Below are 20,764 nucleotides of genomic sequence, written 5' to 3'. Positions count from 1 at the left end.
TTGAAACTATTTAATAACACACCATTCCCCATATCTTTACAACAGGGTTTAGGTAACAATCTGTTTGTCAATTGTGCTTCTGTCCACGTCGAACCGATTTCGTTTGAGTCAACCACATATTTGCAAGCCTGTTGTTGCAATAGCTTTATGTCAGTTTAACTCTTGTTTTGCTGTAGATTAACCATACAATTTTCAATGGTCTCTATAACTTCCTTTTTTAAACTTTATTTACATATTGAGAATCCCAATGATTCACTGTGCTTTCTTACCAAAAAAAAAATCAGCTTGCCGAGCCACTGGCAATTTCCTGCATTCTGTGTCCCTCTCCTGAACCTGGAAGGTTTTATTTGTTAGTCCTCTGGGATCCTCCCTGACTCCAGTGATTCCTGAACTATTCCAGAATGATCACCAGCAACACCTCCACAAACTCCTCAGCTACCTCCTTAGAACAATCGGGTGCAGTCCCTCAGGTTGCGTGATTTGTCCACATTCAGAAATTTCAACATCCCCAGCAACTCCCCCTTAGTGATGGTCACTACACTCACCTCCGCCCACTGTTTCTCTTGAAGTTCTGGCAACTTGCGAGTGTCTTCCACCTTGAAGGCTGATGCAAAGTGTCTGTTCAATGCCACTGCCATTTCATTGTTACCCATAACTCTTCAGGCCTCATTTTCCAGCAGTCTGACGTTTGCTCTTCTCTGTATATATCTTCTATATCTTAAACAAAATTCTTGCAATCGCCTGTCATATTATTTACAAGCTTACTTACCACCGTATATTACCTTCTCTACCCTATTGCTTTTATTAGTAATCCTCCACTGTTATTTAAAGGCGTCTTTTTCCTTTGGGCTCCCAATAACCTTTCCCACATTGTATGCTTTCTCTTTTGATTTTATGCTGTCCTTGACATCCCCAGTCATTCATGGCTGCTTTGTCCTTCCGAGTATGTTTCTTCTTCTTTGGGATGAATTTCTGATGTTCATCTGGATCATCCCCAGAAACCCTGCCATTGCTGCTCCATGGTGTTCCCTGCTTGGCTTCCCTCCCAATTAACTCTGGCCAGCTTCTACCTCAAGAATTTGTAATTAAATTACTCAATTCTAATCAGAGTACGTCAAGAAAAGAGCAATACATATAAACTGAAAGAAGGAGAACTGAGAAATGGTACACGAGATTAATTGGAGGATTTATTATCCAGATACAAAGAGAGAAAGAGTGAGAATACAGATGAAGAGATGTCAAAAACGCGAAAACTAGATGAATGGCAGAAGTAGATGCAGTTCCGTATTTGTTTTCCCAATTCCTGTTTGCTATGGTCTTTGTACAGTGTAGGTACAACAGAGCAATATGTTCAAATGCTGCATCTGAAGCCAGAATTTTTCTCTCCAATAATATGACACACACTGGCTGTTGACTGAACCCAGCAGGGCAATATGTTTGTTTGCCGGTGGAAAGGCAGTCAACTAAAATAAGTTGGGACACCAGAAGCAGGATATTACAACATACATCCTGACAAGAACGAGAGATTAGAGCCTGGAATCCAAGAAAGAGAGAAACGTTAAGAGACTGGGAACATTACACCTCAGATGAGGATCAAATATTGTTTTATTGTTTTATAAATTTTATACAATGTATACATCACATTTCATTAACTGTGTCTCCGTTGTTCATTCTGAATATATTGAAGACATATGTATAATCTTACCTTACTGCACGTCCAATGATTAACTACTGTATGTGAAATCATTCTTCCCCCATTTCAAATTGTCCTGTTTTGTTTTCATTTTCACTTGCTATTCCTTCTTCTTAATGTATTCTCTTTATTTCTTTGCATTTCATTTTATTCCATTTGTCAATGAAATATTGGTAACTGGGAGACTAACACATTATTGCTCTCCAGTGTCCACACCGACTGTCTCCTAGTCCTTTCTGTTTCCTAACCAATGACACAGACATGCTGTCTCTGACCCTTTAATCCCAATACAAAAATGCAATTGTAAACACAACATTTACTTTCGGGCGAAGGTGAAAAATCTGGGAAAGAAGAGCCGAATTTACTGTGCAATTAGAAGTTTGCATGTTTAGAAACGAATTCATGAAGTGCAGAGTGAGAAAGATAAAATGTTGCTTTATTAGAGTAGTGAAAGGAATGTCCAAAGAAATCTGTATTTCTTATGTTTAGGGCAGTTGTCTGCAGAGACAGTTTTTAGACTGATATTTGTTGACGTGGAGGGATCTTAATTTTTGTAACAACTTCTCGATGGTTACGATCAAATGGTTACGTAAAACACTGTATGTGTATACTACAGCAGAGTCACAAAGCATGTGAAGACAAAGCATTGCCTTTCTCTATTACATCTAACATTTTTGGTATAATCGGAGATAGTCGGTAAGACCAAGAGCAGGCGACGTCAGTACCCCACCCAGAACAGCTGTTGTTGTTACAATATATGTGTTGCCGTGATGGGATTAAGTGGAACTTCTGTTCAGTGACTGTGAATGACATCAGTCTCCAACTGAGTCACTGGAGGCTTTCCCTCTACTGCTAATAAGGGACTCTTAAAAATATATCAGCGAGAGCATCATCCTAAACATGATTGGAATCAACAGCTGCGGAGAGCGGGAATGATCAAAATCTGAAAGCAATAGACTGGAATGTTCCAACATGAATCAGAATCTAAGAAGAATAGAATGGAAGGTTCCAACATTCGATCAGAATCTGAGAACATCAGACTGGAATGTTCCCGCATTGGATCAGAATCTGAGATCAATGCATTGGAATGTTACAAAAATGGACAGGAGTTTTTCTAGTTGTCTTTTCTGGCTTTCTCTGGATAGGATGTGGTTAACATGGCGGATACGATGTGTACTGATAATTATTCAGGCAGGTTACTATCCCATTCTCGCTATAATTGGTGTTCCTGGTAAGTCTATTTCAACTCATTTATTAATTCTGTCAATGATTTTGAACGCCATCGCTCCTTCTGTTGTGTATATTTAGCAAAGCTGTAAAGTATTGCTTTCGCTTTCAATCACATACTCCATTCCCATTTCATGAATTTCGTTCTCTTCACTTACAAACATCTGAGAAGGAACAAAATATTAATAACCAAGACTTCCCCATTTAGTCCTGAGTTGATCTATATCTCAATAACCCCTCTATCACCAAATCTGTCCCCTACCAACTCCTCAATATCAGCAGTCGTCACTTCTGCCTCAGTGCATTTTCTGAATAAACCATCACCGACACCTTTCCCGTTGCAGTTCTCTTCTGACCTGTCTTCCAGTTACAGATATTTTGATCGAGAACTGATTTCTGTCTCTCCGTGGACCTATGTCAAGTGCAAACTGTAAATTCGGTTTGTTTCTAAACTGCTGTTGCCACGTCTTTATGTCACCACTTTCAGCATAGCCTGTACCCTAACACTAAGGAGAGCGCAGTGCTCTCAGTGACCGTGAAGTCACAGATTCAATGAGCTATTTTGAGTTGAGAACTTTCCGAGCAGGATTGGGTCCCATTTCAATCATCTTCCAAGTGCAGTGCTCTAACTTTTTTACTTCGTGACGGAGGTCATCTCTGCCCCCACTGACGGGAACAAATTAGTTCTGTCTCCACAGTGAAACATACAGAAAATCATCCAGAAATATTCCGGGTCAGAGTGACTGTTAAAATTGAGATTCTCTGGGAGATTAGAATTAATAAAGAGAAGTTACCCAAACAATCCTCATTGAACTGAAGATTCTTAAGTTGCTGCATCAGACCAGCCCCAATCCCAGAGTTTTCAGGGAGGTGGCAACAGAGCTAGTGAAAGAGTTATAGAATTGTTCAGCACAGAAACAGATTCTTCAATGTAACCTATCCATGACTAACACAATCCCAAATTAATCTAGTCCTACTTGCTGACACTTGGCATACATCTCTCCTAACTATTCCTATTCATGTCTATTAAATGTTGTAACGACAAGAAATAAGATTGAATATCATTCCAAACTGTTTATGCTGAAAAATCTGCTTCCTGATGTCTGGAAAGTTGCTTTTGTAACCCCAAATATTGAAAACGGGAGGGTGAGTGAACACAAATGAGTCTAAATAATGGCCAATTTGATGTCTGTTCTGAGGAAAATATTGGAACCTTTTTATAAGAAACCTGATAAATGGAGGTGTGGGGAATCATAATGTGACTTGGCAATCATCTTAGGGTCACGAAAGGGAAAACATCTTTGAGAAACCTGTTGTGTTTGTGTCAGTTGAGGTATCCACAAATGAGAAACCAGTGGCACCGGTGGATTTGCATGAGCAGTATGCTTTCAATGTTGTTATTGGCAGGGGAGTGCAAGGTCATGAGTAAGGTCGGATATATAACGTGGTTTGGGAATTCTTTACTGGAGATAATAGAGAGGTCAGCGCCCATTCCTGCACTGAAGGCCGTTACTCACGGGATATCACACGGATCAGTATTTCGACCATAGTAATTTGCAAGGTAGGCACATGATTTGGATGAAGGTAACTAATAGGATAGATCTTATTTTACATTGATTAAATTGTGCGAGGTTGGACAATGTCGTATTCCGAAAGGACCTGCATGTCCTTGATCAAGAGTCATCAAATAATACATCCAGTAGTCTTAAAGTCATAGAGTCTGACAGCACGCCAAGTAATCCACGCCGACCGGTTACGAAGCCAAAAGCATGTCTGGTTACTTTGAGACAGGACGTGTTTTGCTGAATATAAAGTACAGCCACAGCTGCCAGGTCATGGCCAGAGACTTCCAAGTGTAGCAACGTTCTGTTGAACAGATACCTGAGTTTTGGTTGTTGTCTCGTCAACAATTCGAATTTCACCAAATCGTTTTAGTCATGCACAGGATACCAGAAGCCGCTGGAAGCTGAACATTATTGTCTTGACACATGGAACCAATCAGGTTATCAGAATTAAATGCGTCATGGAAGTATATAAAACCGTAATTTTGAAAATTAGAGGAAGATTAACAGCCATCGAACAGCTGAGGTACTGTTGTAGACTCGGGGAGTGAACTGGTCAACTAACTTCTTGATCTCAAATAAAGAAAAAAAAACACTCCCGATGACAGATGCTTCTTCATATAAAACCTACTTGCGGCAAACAAAAGATGACCTGGGGAGATCTGCAGCTCGGAAATTGAAGACAGCGGATCGGACAGAGACTCTGTGGTCTGGAGATTAAGTAAGTGCAACTTTTCATATGTGGATTATATGAACAGAATTTTTTATAGACTTGGATTCAAATCGCAAGCATTAGGAAAAGGGAGTCGGATTTGTGAAGGGCTGTTGTTTATTGCTTACTATTAGAGATCAGATCTTTTTAGATACTGGAATTTAGGAGTTCTCTGCCACACATATTTTAACAGATTACGAGACGTGGTGAGCTTTTTGGGAGTTTGGCTTAATTTACAGAAGGGTTCGACATCGACTTAATAACAGTTGGGGGCTTGTCATTCGGGATTTAGGCAGATGCGAACGGATTAGAGACATAAATGGTCCTCGCGGATTCCAACATTTGGCAATTGGGTTATGGATCTTTATGTAAAACGTAGGTGAGAAAATGTGTTAAATTGTGGCTTCTTGTGGTTGATTCAATTAAAAACAAGATAAATTGTTCTTAACATTGCTAAAGACGGTCTGGGGTTTGAAAGTGATTTCTAAATTTGCCAAGAAAGTTTCGAAAGACAGAAGAAAGGCATATTTTTAGAATTAACAAATACGTTAGAATTATGTTGAACCAGCGACAAAAGTAAATCAGAAATTGTGACTGGGTTGTTAAAAAACTGAGGTGAATGAGATAACCAGACAAGTTCAGTGGAGTCAGATAAAAATAAATTGCAAATGTGACAACTGGAGTTAGAAGTTAAAGAAAGAGACAGAAAGAGAGAGAGAGGGAGAGAGACTGGAATGAGAAAGACAGAATTTGAACTTCTGAAGTTGTAAACTATTGAGGAAAGTCAAGGTAACAGGATGGAGATGAGGGGAGACAGCAGTGATATGTGCAGGTATGTTAACATTTTGCCACATATGGAGGAAAAAATGTCGAATGCTTTTTATTTCATTTGAAGTATTGGCTAGGCAGATGGAGTTACTAGTTACTTGTGGATAAGGTTAGTGCAGAGTTAGCTAGGAGGCAGAGCTCGTCATGTATGCACAGTGTTGTCAGGTCAGGGATCAAGAGATTACGCAGATATGGAACAGACCATTTTGAGTGCTTAAGAATCTGTACCAGAAGCAGACAGATAGCGGCTCCGAAACATAAAGATGGAACCAGGTTAGACTTAAGTTGATTTTCAATTACTTAAACACATTAAGTTTGATAGATGGTCGTGCGCTTTTAAAATAGACAAGTCGTATGAGGCTATAAAAGAGATTATTCTGCTGACAGAGTTTATAAGTTCTCTTCTAGGTATGATAAGATTTCATGTGAATGAACAGAAAGTTCATGAAGTGAGGAGAGTTGCAGAGATGACATGTAAAAATGCATTTATGAAATTTAGCTTCTGGCAGTCATGTTCCTCCCGTGAGGGACAGAAAGTGAGAGTAGGAGGATCTTACTCAACAAAACAAAGTGAACAGCACACTAGTAATGTTTTACCAAAAGTTAAAATTGAACCCAAGAGTGTTGAAAGGAAGTGAACGCCCTCAGGTATTTTCACTACAAGTGAGTTGAGCACATAAAATTACAGAGTCAGTGCTTTAAGATGAACACTGGGAGAAGGTGATTTTACTGTCGTAATTTGTGACAGACAAAGTGATTGAGGAAAGGCATTATTGGAAAAGCGGCTCAGTCAGTGATATTAGGGCAAGTAGTAAAGGAAACCACAAGAAAAGTTGAAGAGCTGCAGTGGAGTGCAAGTCTGGGCAGGGGTTGTGCATGGCGTTAGTGCATGATCTCAATAAAGAATTCGCCTCTTTATGTAAAGTATACTCAGAAAGAGGAGAGGGAGAAAGTCAACAAGTTTAAGTTTGCGAGATATGGGATTTGCTAAGTCTCGAGTAATCGAAAAGTGTGGCGCTCGAAAAGCACAACGGATCAGACAGAATCCAATCCATATGTCAGGCATCAGCCCTTCATCAGCAATGTGGTGGAGGGGACAAGTGTCGGAAAGATAAATAGAAGGGAAAGAAGTTGTGCTGGCGCAAAAGGCACTAGGAAGGCGACAGGAAGATGAAAGTGGGAGTGATAGTGATAGGTCTGAGGTGAGGCTGGAGTGGATAGGTGGGAAGGAAGGTGGACAGTTCGGACATATCAAGAGGGTGGTGCTAATTTGTAGAATTGGAGGTGGAATGAAGTGAATTTGCCTGACTCTCTGATTTTCTGTGACTCTGTGATTATCTGTCACTCTCTGTGACACACATACAGCCATCGAGTCACAGAGATGTACAGCACGGAAACAGATCCATTGGTTCATCTCGTCGATGCCAACCAGGTATCCCAACTCAATCTAGTCCGACCTACCAGCACCTGACCCGCATCCAGATGCCTTTTAAATTTTGCCATTTTACTAGACTCCACCACTTCCGCTGGCAGGTTATTCCATAAACGTACCACCCTCTGAGTGAAAAGGTTGCCTCCTCGGTCAATTTTGTATCTTTCCCCTCTCACCCTAAACCTTTGCCCTCTAGTTCAGGACTTGCCTACTGGCAGGGAAAAGGCTTCGTCTAATTACACTATCCATGCCCCTCATGATTTTCTAAACCTCTGTAAGGTCACATCTCAGCCTCTGACGCTCCTGGGAAAACAACCCGATCGTATTCAACCTTCCCCTGTTGCACAAATCCTGCAACCCTGGCCACATCATTGCAAATTGTTTCTGAGCTCTTTCAGGTGTCACAACGTGTTACCAATTGGAAGGAGACCACAATTGCACGCATTAAGCTCCATCTGCCACTTCTCAGCCATTGGCTCATCTGATCAAGATCCCGTTGTAATCTGAGGTTACCTTCTTCGCTGTCCACCACACCTCCAATTTAGTTGTCATTGGCAAACTTACGAGCTTTACCTCTTATGCTCACATCCAAATCATTTACATAAATGTTGAAAAGTCGTGGGCCCAGCACCATTGCTTGCGGTATTCCACTGGTCACAGGCCTCCAGAGTGAAAAACAACCCTCCAACACCATCCTCTGTCTTCTTCCTTTCAGCCAGTTTTGTATCCAAATGGTGGGGCAGGGGAGATCTGAAAACTGGTGAACTCGATGTTGATCCTGTATAATTGGAGGGTGGTTGGAGAGTCCAAAATGTTCTACCACCTACCGGCTTCATCCTCCCCTCCAAGCTATCAGCATAACTCCCCACCTGAATCTACCTTCGTCTTCCGAGCTATCTTCCGCTCTGCTCCCCCGCCACCCTCCGACTTATCTCTCCACCCTTTCCTCCAACGCCCTTTCGTTAATAAGCGCTTACGCCTGAAACTTCGATTCGCCTGCTCCTCGGATGCTACTTGAACTGCTGTGCTTTTCGAGTGCCACACTCCATTCTCCAGAATCTGCAGTCCTCAGTTTCTCTCAGCTTCTAATCGGAAGAGATGTTAATATTTGCACTATTTCTGACATGTTACCCAAGCCGGTGATAATTTGTGGAATAACGAACCGAAATGTAGGATTATCCTGTGTAAAGCAGTTTGGACAGCCAAATCAAGACTGTGAGAGCGATTGACGAGTGTCAGTCCAAGAAATCCAGTTTGTTCGTGGGAACGATTTGGTGTGATCCAAGGTGGATGTGACACTACTTGTGGTTGAGAAGCCAAAGGAAGACCATCGATCAGAGAAGTTGAAAGAAAAATCTCCTGGAATTTTTCGACACTGTGTAGTAAGAAGCTCCCACTCTCATATGTCACAGCAAGAATCAAAAACGAAAGAAAAAGACGAAAGACTTGATGTTCATATAGCTGCCACCCTGTTTGATGTAACGGTCCAGGAAAGGAATCAAAATATATTTCCAAGCGTCATTAACTTAAAGATATTATCCTTAGATGAAAATAGAGACCACAGCAGGTTAGTGCAGATGGGAAATTGGAAATGCGCCAGACAATGAGGCAGTAGCACATAGACAGGATCTGTTCCGAGGAGCACATAAACTACCTGTAGGAGGTCACTTCGGTGCACGGAAGACTCAGGCTCGGGTACAAAAGCATATCTCGTGACCGAGAATGCATAAGGGACGTTTGTTTTGGCCGTATATGCCACACTTTCCCAATAGTCAGTACGCCATAGGCAGTAATAAAAAGAGCAACTTTATTACCGACTCCTGAATTTAAAGAACATCCCACGCAGGTTATGAGTAATTGTGTTGGTCCCCTTCTTAAATGCGAGTGTGACATTTGCTAACCATAATAGAGTTTCTGCAAGATTTCCAGACGCAATTCTATTGCAGACTGTTAAGGCAGAAAAGGTGGTGGACGATTTGGTAGCTTTCTTTACTCAGTATTGGCTACCAAGAGAGATTGAATCAGACCAAGAGTCTCATTTTATCCCTCGGTTGTTTAGGGAAATCATGGATGGCTTCGGCATACAGCACGTTAAAACAAGTGTTTACCATTCTGAACCTCAGGGATCCTTGGAATGTTGGCATCAGACGGTGAAGACCATGTGAAAAACGTACTGTCATGATTGCCCAAATGATTGCGATAAAGGTGTCCCATTTATATTGTTTGCTATTAGAGATGCCCCAAATTAGTCGACTCTGTTTAATCTCTTTGAGTTAATTTTCGAACATGAAGTTAGAGGTCTTTTGAAATTACTGAAAAGAAATTGACAGAACAGAAATCGGAGATCTCACAATTGGGTTATGTTTATGAGGTGAGGGAGAGATTAGATAGGGTAAGTGAGTTATCTAAACAGCACCTGAAGAGGGCACAGCATAGAGTTACACAGGCAGCAAATAAAAACTCTGAAATTTGAAAGTTTTTACGTGTGGATGACAGATTAGTATTCCTACCATTAGAAGTAAATCCTTTCAAAACCAGGTATAGTGGCATCTTCCACACTGAGAAAAATTGAGTTTGGTAAACTATCTGGTAAAACTGCCGGATATTAAAATCAACGGTATTTGGGATTTCATGTGAATATTTCAAACCTTTCTATAACTGAGAAAAGTACACTGAGAAACAGGTGTTACGTGCCTCCCCTCAGAGTGAGGAATCAAATCCATGATGTCATGCAGTTTGATGTGTCTCAAAATATTAAAATACCAAGGAAGTATTTGAGGACTGGCAACGGATAGTGAGCTGTCTGTCGCAGGAACAAAGAACCCAGTTGCTTATTTGTTGCTGCCGTATGAGGACATATGCAGAAACAAGATGGGAGGACTAACACTATTGTGCATGAAGTGGAAGTATGGAATGCTGTTGCGATAAAATAAACACACCTACAGGCTAAATCCTCTCAAAGCTACAAAGGTCCAGAAGGAATTGCATGTGACTTCCAGCCAAGGCATCATGGAACCGAGTCAGAGCAAGTGGAGTTCGGTCTTTGTGTTAGTTGATAAACCTCATGTGACTCAACGATATTGTGTGGACTATCAGAAGGTCAACGTTGTAACAAAATCGGACTGGGATCCAATACCAAGATTGAAGAACAGCAAACATAAGTTATGACAAGCCACACACATCAAGAAGTTGGAGTTACTGCGTGGTTACAGGTAGGGACCTCTATGAAACAAAAAGGTCCTGCCAAGATCACATGGAACTTATGGCAGAGCTCGTTGACCGATTAAAAAAAAATTCTGGAAATAAACCTAAAGAAAACAAGATTCACGAAGACAGTGGTGACGTCTTGGGACATTACATTGGGCATTGAAGGTTGATACCAAAGAAAACAAAAAACGAAGGTCATTGAACATTTTCCACGACCATCGACAAAGAAAGTGGTGCTGCTATATTTGGGTCTGAGTGGATTCTATCTCAAGTGTGTTTCCAACTTCAGCAGTGTAGTGACACCACTGGTGCATTCACTGAAGAAGAACACAAACTTTTGAAGGACAAAACATTGCCAGGATGCATTTGAAGCAGTATTAACAACTGCGCCATATTTAGCTAGACAAAATATTTAGAAACCCTTCGAATTTGCGACTGATGCGAGCGATATAGGGATTGAAGAATTTTTTTTTGCAGGGAGATGATGATGGAATTGAATGGCTAATTGGTTTGTTGTCAAAAACGAAACTCTTTGTACAACAGAAAAAAAACTTCATTATTGAATAAGCATTATTGAGTTTTGTACTGGCTTGACCACACTTTTGTGTTTCGGTGATATACAAATTGTCAGAGGCAGTTGTGTTCAATATCATCAATTCTCTCAAGTGTTTCGAACGATGTAAAGACTAAAATGTAAGACTATTTCATTGTCGTCTTATGCTACAGTATTTTAATTTCAAAAACGTGCATGTTGCGGCTCGTAAATATGTGATAGCAAATGTGTTATTGCGGATTTAAAGGAAAATGTGCAGATAAATTTTGACTTTTTCCAAGGTTATGTATGTGTACAGAATTAATATGAAAGGTATAACTTTGATTATTTCATAATAATAGGATGAATATTTAAAGGAAAGGTATGAGCGCATCTTATCATTCTAATTTTTTTTTACTTAAGGGGTGAGGTGTTATGAAGTCGATGAAATGTCTGGTCATTTTAAGATGGAAAGTGCATTGCTGAATTTAAAGTACAGGTCCAATGCGAGCGGGTGGCTCCGTGGCTCAGTGGGTATCACTGCTGCCTTACCGCCCCAGGGCCCCAGCTTCAATTCTAGTCTTGGGCGACTATCTGTGTAGAGTTTTCACATTCTCCCAGTATCAGCGTGGGTTTGCTCCGGGTACTCCGGTGTCCTCTCACATTCCAAACATGTGCAAGTTAATTGAATTGGCCGTGCTAAATTGTCCATAGCTGTAAGGTGCATTAGTTGGGGTGGGTTACTGTTCGGAGGTCGGCGTTGATTTGTTGGGCCAAAAGGCCTGTTTCCACACTATAGGGAATCTCATCCAAAGGACAGACTGTTCCAAATGTAACAAGTGGCTGTCCATGGACACCTGAGGTTTGGTTGTGATTTGAAAACAATTCGAATATGAGAATAAAGCTTTACATTATGGCAAGGATATCAGAAAAAATGGAATTTGAATTTTATGGTTTTGACACCTGGAATCAAATCAGATTATGAGAATTTATGCAGAAGTATATTCGCCAGGTATTTTGCAATTAGAGGGTGAACAATTGCGAATGAACAGCAAAGCAACTGCTGCAGAGTCGGAGAGCTAACTGGCTATCGAACACTATCTTGGTCAAACAAAGCTTCACATGTAAAACCTACTTGTAATTAAATAAAGAAAGAAGGTGACACAGGGAGATCAGCAGCTGGAACAGTGAAAACAGTGGAGAAGACAAAGACTGCGTCATCTTGAGAGTAAGTAAATTTAATGTTTATAAGTGGGTAATTGGAACAGCATAAATTTATGGAGTTGGAGTCAGACAATACATAGTGAGGAAAAGGGGGGCTTGGATTTGTGAACAGTTGTTGTTTAGTCTGCACTGTTAAAGTTAAGAATCTAAATTGTTACTTGTCTTGAAATACTGGAATGTAGGAGTTCCCTGCCGCTCATGTTTCATCAGATTAAGAGACGAAGCGAGCTTTTGTGGATGTTTGATTTAATTAACATAGAGGTTCGACCTCCGTGTCGTAAATGTCTATCCACGCTAACGCCATTTCCTTGCAGTTGGCTGATATCCTTCTAGTCCGTTCCTATCCATGTATTTGTCCAAATGTCTTTTACATGTAGTTTATTACCCACTTTAACCAAATCCACTTGCAGCTCAATCATTATGAGTACTAGTCTCCCTTTTATTCTTTCCCCTCTAACCTTGCACAGATGCCCTCTTGTCTTCGATTCTCCGATCCTTGGAAAAAGACTGTGAGCAATCACCATCTCTGTATCCCTCATGGTGTTATACACATCGATGAGGGCCCCCTCATCGTCCTCTGCTCTAAAAAAAAGTCCGAGATTGTTCAACCTCTCCCTTAAAGTCAGGCCATTGTGAACTGGCAATATCTTTGCAAATTTCTTCTGCACTCTTTCTTGTTTAATGACATCCTTTCTGGAACAAGTTGACAAAAACTTAACACAATGCTCCAAGTACGGCCTCACCGAAGTCCTGAATAACTGCAACATAATTTCCCAAATTCTATACTCAGTGCCCTGACTGACGATGGCCAGTGTGCCAAAAGCCTTTTTCCTGCCCTGCCTAACTCTGCCACCACTTTCAGAGAACTGTGAACATGAACTTCAATGTATCTCTGTTTCTTTGCTTCAGGCCCGACCATTCATCGCGAAACTCCTACTTTAATGCGACTTTCCAAAATGCAAAGCCTCTCACCTATCTATATTAAACTCCATTTGCCATTTATCGGCCCACTTCCACAGGTGATCAAGGGTCTGCTTCAATTTCTGATAAACTTCCTCACCGTCAACGATACCATCTATTTTCGTGTCATCTGCAAAGCTATTAATCAGGTCTTGTCCGTTTTAAGCTGCTCAGTGATATAGATAACAAACAGCAATAGTCCCAGCACCGAACCCTGAAGCACTCTACTCGTCACAGTCCTTCAGTCCGACAAATATCCTGCCAGTATTACCTTCTACTGCTTAAGATTAAGCAAATTGTGCATCCAATTTTCCATCTCTCCCTGAATTCCATGAAATTCAAGACCATCCTTCCATGTTAAACCTTATGAAACACCTTACTGAAATCTGCAGAGACTACGTCTACCGCTCTGCCCTCGTCAAAAATCCTGGTCACTTTATCAAAGAACTCAAACAAATTTGTGAATAAAGCTTTCCCACTCAGGCCCATGCTGACTGCTGCTAATCAAACCCTGTTTAAGTGATGAGAGCAGGACGTGATATGTTGTCCTTCGTGGTAAAATGATTCAAGTACATAAGTAAAACCATCTTCCGGCAGCTATACAGCCTTGTTGAGAGAGTATTTGGGGCACTCTCTATAGATTTGATCTCCTTTGTAAGGAATGAGCTCCTTACCACAGACTCAGATGTTGATACCATGAAGAGATAATGAAGAAACTGAGTGTTTTTCCTGCAGAGCTGCGATAGCAGAAGAGATGGTTACGCTGAAACGTGAGGTTCCGCAGCGATGACTTCTTTCCAAAACAGACATGGATAGGGTGAGAAATACCACACTTTAACCAGGATTGAATGATTTGATTTATTGTCTTGCCTACAGGGGAAATATAAAACACCATTCATGACCAGTGGAGGCAGATCATAGTAAACGTGCACTGCACAAGATCGACATGAACAAGAACATCATTATTTGATCTTAGAGAGTCCATTCATTTGACTAATTCTGATTTCCTGATACGTTTAATGCCTTAATTAACACTCCTCACATTGATGTGCAGTCGGTGTGTGAAGATGTACTGAACGTCATGTTGTTCACAGTCTTCAGTTAGGCATTCCCACCAGCGTCTGATTTCCACAGAGAATACCAATCTGTCTTCTCAGAGATGGTAGATGCCTTCTTGAGACTTCATAAAAAACATTTGATTTCCTCCTTAGTGCTAGAAAAACATGTTAAAGTCCCACTTGTGTATTATGAACAATGAAGCCACAAGGAAAAATGTGGATCAGTCTGGCTGTGCAGCCCCTGCACAACTTATTTACCATGTTAGAGCGTCAATTTGGAGAAAGTGAGGACTGCAGATGCTGGAGAACAGAACAGAGGGTGTAGTCCTGGAAATGGACAGCAGATCAGGCAGCATCCGAGAAGCTGGAAAATCGACGTTTCCAGCATAAAACATTTCAGGAATCTGCATCAATCACTTCATTCTGTCCTGTTTGATTGATTTGAGGGCTGAACGTCCTCCTTCTCTTTTGGTGTAAGTGCATCAAGGGAAGGAATGGATTACTTCTCGTCAGATTGGACAGGGCCAGTGTCCTGATCGGCTTTACCTGGTTCTTGTATAACAGCTCGATGTGTCGACTAGTGTAACAATGCTTTAGCTTAAAGAGGTTATTTTGTCCTTGGTTTCTTCTGGGTTTTGTTTTCTCAGTAATATAAGAAGCTATTGGAGTCTCAACAGATTTGGAAGAATCACAGAGTGTCTTCTGGCTGCTACTCTCTGTTACTTTACTCTTGATGATGCGTTTCGCTTCATGGTTTGGAGAACTACTTGTGACAATCTGCGCTTGCATCTTCCTTTTATCTAAGGGGTGTGTTTATGGGATGATCCTGCACTGAAACAGTCAATTCGGAAAAGTTCCTGTACACATTATTCTGTTCAGTTGTCCAATCGAGGTCATTTCTTCTAAATTGCTTTTATCTACAATGTTTAAATAAATTGTGTTTTCCTGAAAACCAAGTTGTTTGAACAGTCACAATACATCTGGAGCAGACGCCTTACATTTCCTATTAAGTAAGAAAACTTTAGCGTCTAGGCTACTGCCTTCAAATAATTTCAACGGGCATTGGTGTGGTCCACAACACTAGACTTCTTCTCTTCCTGGCTAATCGGTTGGAGGCACTGAATGGGCAATCCCTTTTCTTCTCCAGTAATGTCTGTAGTCTGAATGACGTCTTCATATTCCTGTGAAAGCAGCACGAAATGCTGAATGAACTGTTTAGTTTATTGTTGCAATGTGCAATGTTAGGCCATACTGTTACATGAATGTTAACAGCACAAGCCTTAGTGCTGTCCGGGTCTTGCTTTGCATGAATACAGACAAGTTTGTGGGCGGAGTGTGGACAAATTATTCTGAACATTTTGGAATTTCCAGTGACAATCCCCATTTCTGATCTTATTGTGGGGAAGGTAGAGTGTGGGAACAGGCGGACGTTGAGAGGGCAGTTGAAGATGTTTGTGCCGAGGAAGATAAGTTGAGGATCTCCCAGAGATGTCCCGGGAGTGAGATGATTGACATTAACGAACCATAAACATCTTCGTTTGTGCTTGGATTGACTCCAGACACTGGAGAGTTTACTCTGATTCCCATTAACCCCAGTTTTCGTAGCTCGTTGATATCAACCTCAGTCAACCAGTGCCTTGATAACACTACCAGTCAATATTAACTCAACTCTTGTTTTCACCTCTTTGTTAATATCAAACAGACATGGTATAGGAATAGCAATTGTTTATTTCAAACAGGTGAATGAATGTCAGGTATTCTCAGCAGAGTGTAAGTGGAGCTCGATGAGAGATAGTATTTGAAGAAGAGTTCGATGGATACTGATCTGTCACATAGTTGAGGTCGAAGAAGAATTGGGCATGAAGGAGTATTTGAGACCGAGTGGGGATCAGCAACAATCTTATTTGAAGGGCAAGGCAGGCTTGCGGGGTGAACGACATGCCCCTGTTTCTGATGTTCTCACAATGTATTGTTGGAAATTTAGCTGGTGTTATTTTTCTGGAAGCTCTGTTATTGAATGTTGCAGTCACGGAGACGATTTTGTTCTCGTTCTCTGGATGAGCTTTTGGGGCTGTATTCACAGTGAGAATGGGTCTATAATATAATCAATAAATGAAGCACAAGTTGCAGATAATGGAATCTATGTGAAGAGAGACGGTGTGGCCTCATTGAAATCCAACCTGGGTTTTCAAATTACATTTCCCGAACTACTCCAAACCGTGTCTGAGGGCCTTTGGGGCCTGAATGGTCTCCTCTGTTTCTGTGCACCCAGGTTATAGGAGTAAGTGGCCACCAACGGTTCCTTACAGCAGGTCTAAGGGGCTGATTGGAACCTAGGAACATGGGACTGAAGCGCAGGAGTGGGTCTTTACACACTTTAAGCCGTCTCCTCCCGGCAGTAGGAGTGTGGCTGATCAGGCTGTGATCTCAGCCAATATTTCCTGTCCTTTTCCCATTATCCCTGACTCAATTCACTCTCAAATATTTAACTAACTTAGCTTTGAATCAATGTGGACATAGAGACCCCACAAACGGGGTGAACAGAATTCCAATTCGAAAGATTCTTTCAGACTTTCTCATCATCCCTCTTATGGAATTGGAGTCATACAGCATAGAATCATACACGGTAGTTCCATCTGTTCACTGCGAACAGAGAACCAAATCTGATCTTGTCCTATTTGCCAGCATTTGGCCAACATCCGTCCTATTTCAGACACTTTTCACATGTACTGTCATACCCACCTACACCACTTCATCTGACAGCACTTCCGATAAACACACCACTCGCTGTGTGAAACATTTGCCCCGATGGTCCCTTACAAATCATATTCCGCTCGCCTTCAACTTGTGCCCTCTTGTTTTGTAATCACATGTCATGGGAAACACTCTATGGCTATTCTGACAAAGCATGTGCCTGATGATTTTATAAATATCTGAAATGTCACCCATCAGCGTCTGACACTCCGGGGGAAACATCTCAAACTTTCCAGCCTCTCCATTGAGGTCAGACCCACTAGTCTGAACATTGTTTTGAATCTTTTCTGCAGCGAACCGATCTGTTCACAGTATTCTTAATGTAGCTTCAACAACATACTGCACAGATGCAACACATCACCTCAGCTCTTACGCTCATTGCCCTGAGTGATTAAGGCAAATGTGCCAAATTTATTCTGAACCACTCTGTCTACCTGCGACTCGACTTTCAAGGAGCTATGCAGTTGGTGACCAAAATCTCGCTCTTCTACAACACACCCCAGGACCTTACCATTAAGTGTATATTTCATGTCCTGATTTGCCTTTTCAAAATGCAAAACATACTTAGCTAAATGAATCTTCATGCGACAATCCTTGCCCCATTGGCCCATTTAATTGTCTAGTCGTTGAACCCTGAGATAATTCACTACATCACCTTTCTAATGTCATCTGTAAACTTAATAACTATGCCCCTGTATTCACATCCAAATCATTTACATAAATGATGAAATGTAGTGAACTCAGTGCTGATTCTTCCAGCACACTGCTGGACACAAGCCTCCAATCAGAGAAACAGCATCTTCCTTCAAGCCAATTGTGAATCCAATTGACTAGCTCCTCCGTGTCCTATGTGACATAACGTTCCTAATCTGTCTACCTAACGGAACGTTATGAACACCTTGCTGAAATATATACAATGACTGGCAAACTGTTTTCATCAATTTTCTTTGTCACTTCTTTAGAAAACGCAATCAAATTAATAAAACATGAGTTCTACTGCACTAATCCATGTTGACAATCTCTAATCAGTCCTTGCCTTCCCAAATATATGTGAATCCTATCGCACAGAATTGCCTCCAATAACCTACCCATCAGTGACTGTGGGCTTACTGGTCTGTACCTCCGCCGTTTTAAAGGTCACTGTTTCATTTTTCGAGTCTCACTCCACCACTGCTCACAACAAATTTTAAATGTAAACAGGTTGGTTATATCGCCAATGATATATGTCTCAGACTGGGTCAGTGTCAGTTTTTGGAAGAAGTCAGGCTGGTTTCTTTCATCTGCCAAAATAGCACGTTTGTGATCCAAGGAGAAGTTACTGAAACTATGATGGAAAGATGGATGGTAAACGGTTTAGCTAGTGCAAAAATATAATCGATATTTCTGTTTCTAAAAACACTGACACACACACACTCACACACACAAACGCCCACACGAACGAATATACGGTCACACACACACTCACAGAAACACGCACGCACACACACATGCATAAACAAACGCAGACCTAAAATCAAAATTTCTACAGTTTTATCCTGAAAGGACTTAGTACAAATATTAGTGTAACTCATGGCAAACTGAAAAATTGAGATATTGTGCAAAATGTTATTCTGATTCTGAAATATTCTGCTCATACAGGCTGCGCACAATTTGATTTTATCTAAAAACGTTGGATTTGGACAAATTCCCTCTGCTTTCGTCAGTGAGGAGATTCCAATGCATTCTGGTCAGGAATACCAGACGAGTCTTAAAGATGATTCGGTTGTTTTTCACTCGCCCACATTGCTGTTATTAGGAAGAAGGAAGGATAGAAAGTGCAATGGGCCGTCCATTCTCAAGCAGATTTCATTTTCTTCCTCTTTATTGAAACAGACCATAATGTTATCCTACACAAAAATGGACCATGTGAGATCTCCTTGAACATTGTCAGAACTTTGACTCTATCACATTTCCTGCTCCATATAAGAGCATCTTTGCTACTCTCAAATACAGAGCCATTTGCTTCGCAGAACATGTACCCGATTGATTTAAATCTTTCCCCTCTGACACAAAAGCTACGCCCGCTAGTTTTGGAATCTGCTGCGCTTAGAAAATGCCTTGATTATTCACCTTGATATTATTGACTTTGATAATATTCAGTTGGAGTGGGTTCAGAAGAGGTTAACCTGGATTTTGCTGGGAATGGGGGAAATGAGTCATAACGAGAGGCTGGATATGCTGGAACTTTCCTGCAGAGTATGAGAATGACTGGTAACTTCACTGAGGTTTGTAACCATGAGTGGCACAGATAAATTGAAGGCCGCTGTCTTTTCCCTACACTGGGTGATACAAGATTGGGGATATTTTAAGATGAGAGGTGAAAGATTCACCAAAGTCATGTGGCCAATTATTTTATACAGAGACAGGGTTGTGCGTGCAATGAATTTGGAGAGGCAGTGGAGCAAGTTGGAACAGTTATATCGTTTAAAAGACATTTAGACTAGTACATTGATAAGAAATCAGTTTGGATGGTGCTGTGAGCAACTGCCCTCTACCACTCCACATCTGAATGAATCCCTGTTCTTTTTCACCCTGAACCAATGTTTATGCAGTGGCGTGGAGAGGCCAGCAGAGGGTCGCATTGCTTCAATTTAAATTCCAGCAACATTGCTCGACTTGCCTCACACAGAGACACACAGATATACAGACACAGGAATTGTTATGACACGGTGTGGAACCCTTCTGGTAATGTCAACTAAACGCGTAGAAAAGCTCACCTCGCCTCGTAATCTGTTCAAGTATGTGTGGCAAGGAACTCCCAAATTCCATTGTTTAAAAAACATCAAGTTCTTTTTAGCTCTGAAAATGAACAATAAACAATAACTATTCACAACGCTAAGCCCCATTCTCTATGCTGCTTATTACCTGCATCCAACTCGATAACAATATACTGTTTCAATAAGACACTTATTCAAATTACACAAACTTAATTTCAAAATCACACAGCAAGTGCTGTTTTCGGTGTCTTCTTCCTGCTGACTATCTCCCTGGGTCATCTTCGAACTTTTTAATATGGAGATCTTTCTTAAGAAAATGTGCCTTTGATAGAGCGTGCTTTCAAATTTCTTGGAACTGCGTTGATAGCATTTGTTCTGTCTGCAATTTTCAAAATTCCTGTATTTCTTATATTCACAATATTGGATCGTCTCATTGGTTCGATGTTGGAAAAACAATAAGTTTAAAACGATTTGTTTTTAATATCCTGAGGCATAATTTAAACTGATCGGTTGAACTCGATGTTTTGTCAAAACCGTAACCAGCTCAGGTATTTATTTCACAACGTATTTTTTTTTCAATTTTCATTTACATGCTGGAGATGCCATCTATTCATATACACAGGTGCTTGCAAGCTTGCAGTTTAGAACAGCATTCAGAGTCTCTTAAAGAGACAGTTAACGCCTTCAGCTTCATAACATTAATACTCTGATGTCAATACAGATAAGTGGAGCCTGCCTGGATTTCTGTTGCTCCTTGGTTTGTCAATATTTCATTCACTCTGTCTGGTGTGTCTCAGGATTTTTATGGCCCGGTTAGCA

This window comes from Chiloscyllium punctatum, chromosome 51 (assembly GCF_047496795.1).
Source record: "Chiloscyllium punctatum isolate Juve2018m chromosome 51, sChiPun1.3, whole genome shotgun sequence".
Classification (NCBI taxonomy): Eukaryota; Metazoa; Chordata; class Chondrichthyes; order Orectolobiformes; family Hemiscylliidae; genus Chiloscyllium; species Chiloscyllium punctatum.
The sequence above is the reverse complement of the archived record's forward strand: the minus strand, read 5'-3'. Positions refer to the sequence as shown.